This window comes from Oncorhynchus nerka, unplaced genomic scaffold (assembly GCF_034236695.1).
Source record: "Oncorhynchus nerka isolate Pitt River unplaced genomic scaffold, Oner_Uvic_2.0 unplaced_scaffold_962, whole genome shotgun sequence".
Classification (NCBI taxonomy): domain Eukaryota; kingdom Metazoa; phylum Chordata; class Actinopteri; order Salmoniformes; family Salmonidae; genus Oncorhynchus; species Oncorhynchus nerka.
Window position 1 is genome coordinate 159380 of NW_027040353.1, and position 10621 is coordinate 170000.

Sequence of the window (10621 nt, forward strand, 5' to 3'; positions counted from 1 at the left end):
TAATCCACTAGGAGGCAGTATTCAGCACAAACAGCTTTGCAGCCCCCAAAAAGGCAGGCGTCATCCCAAATGGCATCCTATTCCCTATATAGTGCACTACTTTTGACCAGGGCCCTATTCCCTATATAGTGCACTACTTTAGACCAGGGCCCTATTCCCTATATAGTGCCCTACTTTAGACCAGAGTCCTATTCCCTACATAGTGCACTATATGCTCTCTCTAATTCTCTCTTTCTTTCTCTCTCTCGGAGGACCTGAGCCCTAGGACCGTGCCCCAGGATTACCTGACATGATGACTCCTTGCTGTCCCCAGTCCACCTGACTGTGCTGCTGCTCCAGTTTCAACTGTTCTGCCTTATTATTATTCGACCATGCTGGTCATTTATGAACATTTGAACATCTTGGTCATGTTCTGTTATAATCTCTACCCGGCACAGCCAGAAGAGGACTGGCCACCCCACATAGCCTGGTTCCTCTCTAGGTTTCTTCCTAGGTTTTGGCCTTTCTAGGGAGTTTTTCCTAGCCACCGTGCTTTTACACCTGCATTGTTTGCTGTTTGGGGTTTTAGGCTGGGTTTCTGTACAGCACTTTGAGATATCAGCTGATGTACGAAGGGCTATATAAATAAATTTGATTTGATTTGATATTAGACCCGAGCCCTTTAGACCAAGGCCCATACAGTATGTAAGGAAGAGGGCACCATTCAAGGCAAAGCCTCTGTTAATGACAGTCAGACCTGTGATGCTATCAGCAGACTGGGTCATGTCAACCAAACTGATAAAAACACTGTGTACCACAACTCACGAATATCACCCAACAACGAACACAGACACTGGTGCCCTGAAAAATACTTCCTTTCTAAATTAGCTCATGACTGTGTGTGTGTGCGTGTGCGCGTGTGTGTGTCTGTTACTGCGCATATGTATGTGACAACAGATGAGGCAGAAAATAACGAGAGAAAGAGAGAGAGAGAAGAGATACCAAATTACACCCATTTATTTCTGGGTTAAACGAGATTGCTATTGTGGTAACAGTAGGTGTACTTTAGAGTTTACAGTAGGTGTACGTTAGAGTTTACAGTAGGTGTACGTTAGAGTTTACAGTAGGTGTACGTTAGAGTTTACAGTAGGTGTACTTTAGAGTTTACAGTAGGTGTACGTTAGAGTTTACAGTAGGTGTACGTTAGAGTTTACAGTAGGTGTACGTTAGAGTTTACAGTTGGTGTACGTTAGAGTTTACAGTAGGTGTACGTTAGAGTTTACAGTAGGTGTACGTTAGAGTTTACAGTAGGTGTACGTTAGAGTTTACAGTAGGTGTACGTTAGAGTTTACAGTAGGTGTACGTTAGAGTTTACAGTTGGTGTACTTTAGAGTTTACAGTAGGTGTACGTTAGAGTTTACAGTTGGTGTACGTTAGAGTTTACAGTAGGTGTACGTTAGAGTTTACAGTAGGTGTACGTTAGAGTTTACAGTAGGTGTACTTTAGAGTTTACAGTAGGTGTACGTTAGAGTTTACAGTAGGTGTACGTTAGAGTTTACAGTAGGTGTACGTTAGAGTTTACAGTAGGTGTACGTTAGAGTTTACAGTAGGTGTACTTTAGAGTTTACAGTAGGTGTACGTTAGAGTTTACAGTAGGTGTACGTTAGAGTTTACAGTAGGTGTACGTTAGAGTTTACAGTAGGTGTACGTTAGAGTTTACAGTTGGTGTACTTTAGAGTTTACAGTAGGTGTACGTTAGAGTTTACAGTTGGTGTACGTTAGAGTTTACAGTAGGTGTACGTTAGAGTTTACAGTAGGTGTACGTTAGAGTTTACAGTAGGTGTACTTTAGAGTTTACAGTAGGTGTACGTTAGAGTTTACAGTAGGTGTACGTTAGAGTTTACAGTAGGTGTACGTTAGAGTTTACAGTTGGTGTACGTTAGAGTTTACAGTAGGTGTACGTTAGAGTTTACAGTTGGTGTACGTTAGAGTTTACAGTAGGTGTACGTTAGAGTTTACAGTAGGTGTACGTTAGAGTTTACAGTAGGTGTACGTTAGAGTTTACAGTTGGTGTACTTTAGAGTTTACAGTAGGTGTACGTTAGAGTTTACAGTAGGTGTACTTTAGAGTTTACAGTAGGTGTACTTTAGAGTTTACAGTTGGTGTACTTTAGAGTTTACAGTTGGTGTACTTTAGAGTTTACAGTTGGTGTACTTTAGAGTTTACAGTAGGTGTACTTTAGAGTTTACAGTTGGTGTACTTTAGAGTTTACAGTTGGTGTACTTTAGAGTTTACAGTTGGTGTACTTTAGAGTTTACAGTAGGTGTACGTTAGAGTTTACAGTAGGTGTACTTTAGAGTTTACAGTTGGTGTACTTTAGAGTTTACAGTAGGTGTACTTTAGAGTTTACAGTAGGTGTACGTTAGAGTTTACAGTAGGTGTACTTTAGAGTTTACAGTAGGTGTACTTTAGAGTTTACAGTAGGTGTACTTTAGAGTTTACAGTAGGTGTACTTTAGAGTTTACAGTAGGTGTACTTTAGAGTTTACAGTTGGTGTACTTTAGAGTTTACAGTAGGTGTACTTTAGAGTTTACAGTAGGTGTACTTTAGAGTTTACAGTAGGTGTACTTTAGAGTTTACAGTAGGTGTACTTTAGAGTTTACAGTAGGTGTACTTTAGAGTTTACAGTAGGTGTACTTTAGAGTTTACAGTAGGTGTACTTTAGAGTTTACAGTAGGTGTACTTTAGAGTTTACAGTTGGTGTACTTTAGAGTTTACAGTAGGTGTACTTTAGAGTTTACAGTAGGTGTACTTTAGAGTTTACAGTAGGTGTACTTTAGAGTTTACAGTAGGTGTACTTTAGAGGTTACAGTAGGTGTACTTTAGAGTTTACAGTAGGTGTACTTTAGAGTTTACAGTTGGTGTACTTTAGAGTTTACAGTAGGTGTACTTTAGAGTTTACAGTAGGTGTACTTTAGAGTTTACAGTAGGTGTACTTTAGAGTTTACAGTAGGTGTACTTTAGAGTTTACAGTAGGTGTACTTTAGAGTTTACAGTAGGTGTACTTTAGAGTTTACAGTTGGTGTACTTTAGAGTTTACAGTTGGTGTACTTTAGAGTTTACAGTAGGTGTACTTTAGAGTTTACAGTAGGTGTACTTTAGAGTTTACAGTAGGTGTACTTTAGAGTTTACAGTAGGTGTACTTTAGAGTTTACAGTAGGTGTACTTTAGAGTTTACAGTAGGTGTACTTTAGAGTTTACAGTAGGTGTACTTTAGAGTTTACAGTAGGTGTACTTTAGAGTTTACAGTTGGTGTATTTTTGTAGTTAAAGTGATCTGATTATTTGTAGTATTGCAGGAAGTGTGCTGTGGTGTGAGTCTTGGGAGTAGATTCCATGGGAGTCAGAACAATGATCCTCCATGTTGTCACCTGCTGCATCCTCTCAGATGAGTTCTGTTTTCAGCCAGTTAGACTGGACTAATCAATCACTAATCAATCACTAACCAATTACTAACCAAACACCAGGGGTGGAAAGAGTATTGAAAAATTACTGATGTAAAAAACGCTGTCATCCCCTCATATTCTACAGACGCTGGCAAAGCAGAAAAGCTCTAGGTGAGATGCCTTCAATATCACACACACACACACACACACACACACACACACATAGTTATAATATACAGTCTATTGTGTGTTTCACAGGGTCAATCTCTAGCAGGCCTAATGCAGACACAGGAAGCACTGAAGAGGTGAGAGAGAGAGTGTGTGTTGGTGCGTGTGTGTGTTTTCTGTCTTCACCTAATGGTAACAGACATGATTCTCCTCACTGTCTCAAAGGTTATGATGAGTAAGGTGGTGAGGATGAAGAAAATGTAACTTCCACCCACAATGCAGTGGCCCCTCAGCCGCCCGTGTCTACCGCTGACCCAGACTGCATTGCTCATGACCCCGCCCTCTACCAATCAACCTTTTCAGCACTCGACTCTAAACATCGGACCAGAACCTCAACAGTATCACAACTACTGACTCCTGATAGACTCTGTAGCACAGAGATCCTATTAACATCTGACTATCGTTGGAATTACATTTGAATATGTAATGAAGTTATATTATGTAATTAAGTTCTAATATGTAATTCTATGGTCTGTATTCTGAAGAGAAGAGGTCACCTGAAGTGTTATCGTTACCAGAGCTGGGGTCCAATTGAATAGAATTCAATTCAATTCATTAAAATAATCACAATTCAATTTATCATTGATGACCATCATTTTCCATGTGGACTTTTCAATTCATGAATGGAATTTCACTTCTGAATTGACTGAGTTGAAACACGTAGTTTATTAGACTGTAACCTCGTCCCCTTAGATCAATAGAGAGAGAGACGAGATTACAGTATGTTTATTCATCAGTACTGATAACATACTGTAGGGGGCGATATGGAGGTCGTTCTGTTGGTTTACTGAGATCTCAGTAGCTTGTCTGTTATGTGATGACATCATTCATTAAGGGGAGTTGGGTTGTAGAGGAGGGATGTTTCTTCTGTTCAGAAACTCATCTGTAGAGTTGATCATTTACAATGACTGTATTTGGATCAATTAAATGTCATAAAATATATTGATGGATACTTTATATTGTCATCATCTCAACAATGTGTTCCTCTTCTGATGAAATAAACATGGTAACTTTAGAACAGAGAAGATGACAGTTTTAAAACTTAGTCACCACAGATAGCTGAGTTCTCTGGTGGTTTAGAAGTCTAACCTCCGGCCGGTTTGAACCAGTTTCCCTCTGCAGCACATAAAGACCTGCAGACACTGAGGTCACTACATGGAAATCAACAGGATGTGTAGGCTAATGCCCACCCCTCTTCACAACAATCATTACTACCTCCATCATATCTCTGACATTGAGAGAAAGAGAGAGAGAGAGATAGAGAAGAAGAGAGAGAGAGAGAGAAGAAGAGAGAGAGAGAGAAGAAGAGAGAGAGAGAGAGAGAGAGAGAGAGAGAGAGAGAGAGAGAGAGAGAGAGAGAAGAGAGAGAGAGAGAGAGAGAGAGAAGAAGAGAGAGAGAGAGAGAAGAGAGAGAGAGAGAGAGAGAGAGAGAGAGAGAGAGAGAGAGAGAGAGAAGAAGAGAGAGCGAGAGAGAGAGAGAGAGAAGAAGAGAGAGCGAGAGAAAGGAAGAGAGAGAGAAGAAGAGAGCGAGAGAAAGGAAGAGAGAGAGAGGAGTCGGGGAAGAAAGAGCATTTCAGAAACACCCTGCTGTCAAATAGATGAGTAGCTGACAGACAAGCTGTTGTGGACTTGAACTAGCTGGTAGTATAGTAAAGTAACTTCAACAGTATAGTAACTGTGGTAGTAAAGTAACTTTAACAGTATAGTAACTGTAATAGTAAAGTAACTTTAACAATATAGTAACTGTGGTAGTAAAGTAACTTTAACAGTATAGTAACTGTAATAGTAAAGTAACTTTAACAGTAAAGTAACTTTAACAGTATAGTAATTGTGATAGTAAAGTAACTTTAACAGTATAGTAACTGTGATAGTAAAGTAACTTTAACAGTATAGTAACTGTGATAGTAAAGTAACTTCAACAGTATAGTAACTGAGGAGTAACTGTCCAGAATGAAGATAATCCATGTTATCTCTTGCTGTCTCCTCTCAGGTGAGTTCTGTCTGTCTGTTTGTATGTCTGTATCAGTTTCTATACTACAATCTGGATCATATAGTGCATAAGGATACTAAGGTAATACTCATACCAACCTCACTAACCATACTATTTGTGATGTAAATTGAGTATGTACTATGCTTATTGGTCATAGTATGAATATAGGTAGTATGCCAAAAGTTCCCGTATGTAGTGCTACATTCACAAAAATACGAAGTATATACGCAATGGACACTATTTCTGTACTTTTTGGGCCCATAATACAATTCTTCAGGAAATGGGCGTGGCTTCACCACCCTTTCGGATATGAAGAAAATGGCGGAAAGTATGCAGCCCAAGTGCGACGAGTGGATACAAATAAATTCCTTAAACTAAAATGACAAATGTTAAGAAATGTAATAAAGTAACACCTTTTCAAATAAGTTACATGTTATTTTGGCTGACAATTTGTTAGCTACGCTATCCTTACGAACCTCATAGCATATCATTACAGCAGTATGTACCGGTATGTTAGCTAGCTACCTAACGTTAGTTGGCTACTAATACATTGAACTTGTCAGGCAGTATATTAACTATACGCTATCTAACTAACTAGCCAGCGTTTATTGACTTGATTATTCAATGCATTCTTAGCTTAGCTAAGTGCTATAGTCATTGTGCATTCTAAATGAACATTGTTAATTTGGTGCGTTCCTAAATATCTACTCTGATTTCAAGAGCACTCGTCTGAGTGTGCCAGAGCCCAGAATAACTGGTGAATTTACAAACACTCAACATGGCAGGTGTCAGTAAACGTTGGGGGAAAAAAGTGCAATTAAAGTAGCACAGTTACAGTCACCAACGAAAATATGAAAACCGCCTAACGAGCTCTGCTAGGGCATGTAATATGGTCAGAGTGATGTGTGGAAGTAGCTAGCCAATGTTAGCCTGTTAGCTTGGGTGTTTGACTGCAGTTGTGAAGTCAGAACGCTCGCATCAACTCTAATCCTCCACCAGAGTGTCTAGTGTGCCCTCTAAACGCTCTGAATTTACAAACAGTCAATCTGACAACGCTCTGAATTTACAAACAGAGTCAATCTGACAACGCTCTGAATTTACAAACAGTAAATCTGCCAACGCTCTGAATTTACAAACTCCCAGAGCGAACTCCAGATTTAATTTGCGAACACACCCTTCGTAAAATGTCTAGCTAGTAATTTGTTATGCTAACAAGCTGGCAAGAGGTTGCATAGCAACAGTATCAACTTCTGGAAGACAGGCATAGCCCGCTCACCTGAAAGGATTCCGTTAGTTTACAGAATACTCAAATTAACTAATAGTATATAGTATGTAGCATATACTCATTAAGTATGTAGTATACAGTATGGATATTCGAACACAGTTTAGCTAATCCCATGTGAATTAATTATAACTAGCCACACTGGTTAGCTAGCTTGAAGGAAGTATTTCGTCTCTGTTGTGTCTGTGCACGTAGCTATATTGCCTTCAGAAAGCAGACATACCCCTTGACTTTATCCACATTTTGTTGTGTTACAGACTGAAATCAAAATTGCTTGAATGAAAAAAAGCTCACCCATCTACATAACATGTTGCATGTCCTCATAACAAAAAAGTGAAAACATGTTTTTAGATTTTTTTCTCACTTCTATCGAAAATCAAATATAGAAATATCTAATTTAAAAGGTATTCACACCCCTGGGTAACTACATTGTATAGTTACCTTTGGCAGCCATCACAGCTGTGATTCTTCTGGGTAAATCTTGAAGAGTTTTGCACACCTGGATTGTATGATATTTGCTCATTATAATTTGAATTATTCTTCAAGTTCTGACAAGTTGGTCGTTGATCATTGCTAGCAGTCATTCTCAAGTCTTGCCATATATTTTCAAGCTGATTTAACCCTTGTGTTGTCCTAAGGGTCAAAAATGACCCACCGCTATGTTTAACAACAGAGAAAACCCTTTAACTGATTTTTTCCCCCTAGAGTGACCCCAACATTAGAAAAAGTGAAACATCATCTTTGTTCATATTTCCATGGAAGCTGTACACCACAGGGTACAAAGATTGTCTTAGGATCAGTTATAAAATCATTTACACACCACAAAAACCAGAAAGACACACACACACACACACAGTGATAAATTGAGATTATGTGTGCTACTGATTGAACTCAGCCAGCAGCTCCTGAAGAGGAAGATCACCATGGTTGGCACAGTTAGAAAGAACAAGCCTGAGCTCCCCCTTGCACTCCTCACAACAAGGGGGAGTGAGGCCTTCTCATCAAAGTTTGCCTTCACCCCCACCACCACTCTAATTTCTTACCTCCCAAAGAGGAACAAGAATGTGGTCCTCCTGAGCACACTGCACAAAACAGCTGAGATCAGTGATCGTGAGGACAGGAAACCAGCCATCATCCTGGACTACAACAACAACAAAGGAGTCATGGAAAACCTGGACAAGGTCATTGGAACTTACAGCTGCAGGAGGATGACTGCCTGCTGGCCCCTGGTCATATTCCATAACATCATTGATGAGTCCTCATACAATGCCTTCTTGATATGGAACAAGATCAACCCTACCTGAATGTCTGATAAGTGGAACAAGATGAGGGTGTTCCTCAAAAAAAGGGGCTGAATATTTGTTAAAAATTAAATCATTTCCTGATCTTTTTTATATCTCTCAGATATAGGAAAAAACACTTCAAAACAAACTTCCCTTAGATTTGTTTTACTTTCTGTGTGTCTAACCCTTAACCTCATTGAAGCTACCCTTAACCTCACTGAAACTATCCCTAACCCTTAACTTCATTGAAGCTACCCCTAACCCTTAACTTCATTGAAGCTACCCCTAACCCTTAACCTCATTGAAGCTACCCCTAACCCTTAACTTCATTGAAGCTACCCCTAACCCTTAACTTCATTGAAGCTACCCCTAACCCTTAACTTCATTGAAGCTACCCTAACCCTTAACTTCATTGAAGCTACCCCTAACCCTTAACTTCATTGAAGCTACCCTAACCCTTAACTTCATTGAAGCTACCCCTAACCCTTAACTTCATTGAAGCTACCCCTAACCCTTAACTTCATTGAAGCTACCCCTAACCCTTAACTTCATTGAAGCTACCCCTAACCCTTAACTTCATTGAAGCTACCCCTAACCCTTAACTTCATTGAAGCTACCCCTAACCCTTAACTTCATTGAAGCTACCCCTAACCCTTAACCTCATTGAAGCTACCCCTAACCCTTAACTTCATTGAAGCTACCCCTAACCCTTAACCTCATTGAAGCTACCCCTAACCCTTAACTTCATTGAAGCTACCCTAACCCTTAACTTCATTGAAGCTACCCTAACCCTTAACTTCATTGAAGCTACCCCTAACCCTTAACTTCATTGAAGCTACCCCTAACCCTTAACTTCATTGAAGCTACCCCTAACCCTTAACCTCATTGAAGCTACCCCTAACCCTTAACTTCATTGAAGCTACCCCTAACCCTTAACTTCATTGAAACTACCCCTAACCCTTAACCTCATTGAAGCTACCCCTAACCCTTAACCTCATTGAAGCTACCCCTAACCCTTAACCTCATTGAAACTATCCCTAAACCTTAACTTAATTGAAACAATACCTAAACCTTAACCTCATTGAAATTATCCCTAAACTATAACCTCATTGAAACTAATTCTCTCTTTCTCTCTTTCTTTCTCTCTCCTGGAGGACCTGAGCCCTAGGACAATGCCTCAGGACTACCTGGCATGATGACTCCTTGCTGTCCCCAGTCCACCTGGCCGTGCTGCTGCTCCAGTTTCAACTGTTCTGCCTGTGATTATTATTATTTGACCATGCTGGTCATTTATGAACATTTGAACATCTTGGCCATGTTCTGTTATAATCTCCACCCGGCTCAGCCAGAAGAGGACTGGCCACCCCTCATAGCCTGGTTCCTCTCTAGGTTTCTTCCTGGGTTTTGGCCTTTCTAGGGAGTTTTTCCTAGCCACCGTGCTTCTACACCTGCATTGCTTGCTGTTTGGGGTTTCAGGCTGGGTTTCTGTGCAGCACTTTGAGATATCAGCTGATGTACGAAGGGCTATAGAAATACATTTGATTTGATTGGATTTTTATTTGACATAACCATTCCCACAGTAGAGTGACATAACCATTCCCACTGTAAAGTAACATAACCATTCCCACAGTAGAGTGACATAACCATTCCCACAGTAGAGTGACATAACCATTCCCACAGTAGGGTGACATAACCATTCCCACAGTAGGGTGACATAACCATTCCCACTGTAAAGTAACATAACCATTCCCCTAGTAGAGTGACATAACCATTCCCATAGTAGAGTGACATAACCATTCCCACAGTAGAGTGACATAACCATTCCCACAGTAGGGTGACATAACCATTCCCACTGTAAGGTGACATAACCATTCCCACTGTAAGGTGACATAACCATTCCCACTGTAAGGTGACATAACCATTCCCACTGTAAGGTGACATAACCATTCCCACTGTGCAGTGACATAGCCATTCCCATAGTAGGGTGACATAACCATTCCCACTGTAAGGTGACATAACCATTCCCACTGTAGGGTGACATAACCATTCCCACTGTAAAGTAACATAACCATTCCCATAGTAGAGTGACATAGCCATTCCCACAGTAGGGTGACATAACCATTCCCACTGTAGAGTGACATAACCATTCCCACTGTGGAGTGACATAGCCATTCCCATAGTAGGGTGACATAACCATTCCCACTGTAAGGTGACATAACCAGTCCCATAGTAGAGTGACATAACCATTCCCACTGTTGGGTGACATAACCATTAATAATGTAGGGTGACATAACAATTCCCACAGTAGGGTGACATAACCATTCCCACTGTAAAGTAACATAACCATTCCCACTGTGGAGTGACATAGCCATTCCCATAGTAGGGTGACATAACCATTCCCACTGTAAGGTGAC

The 10621-nt window shown here is 40.3% G+C and overlaps 1 long non-coding RNA gene across 1 annotated transcript in view; it reads left to right on the forward strand.

Moving 5' to 3' along the window:
• Positions 1–5086: 5086 nt before the first annotated feature.
• Positions 5087–10621, forward strand: part of LOC135570648 (uncharacterized) — a 7047-nt gene continuing 1512 nt past the window's right edge. Inside the window, exons 1-2 of the long non-coding RNA XR_010463559.1 lie at positions 5087–5642; positions 9362–10621. The exon at positions 9362–10621 is cut by the window's right edge and continues 1512 nt beyond it. This is a non-coding gene — a long non-coding RNA (uncharacterized LOC135570648). The remainder of the gene's footprint in view (positions 5643–9361) is intronic.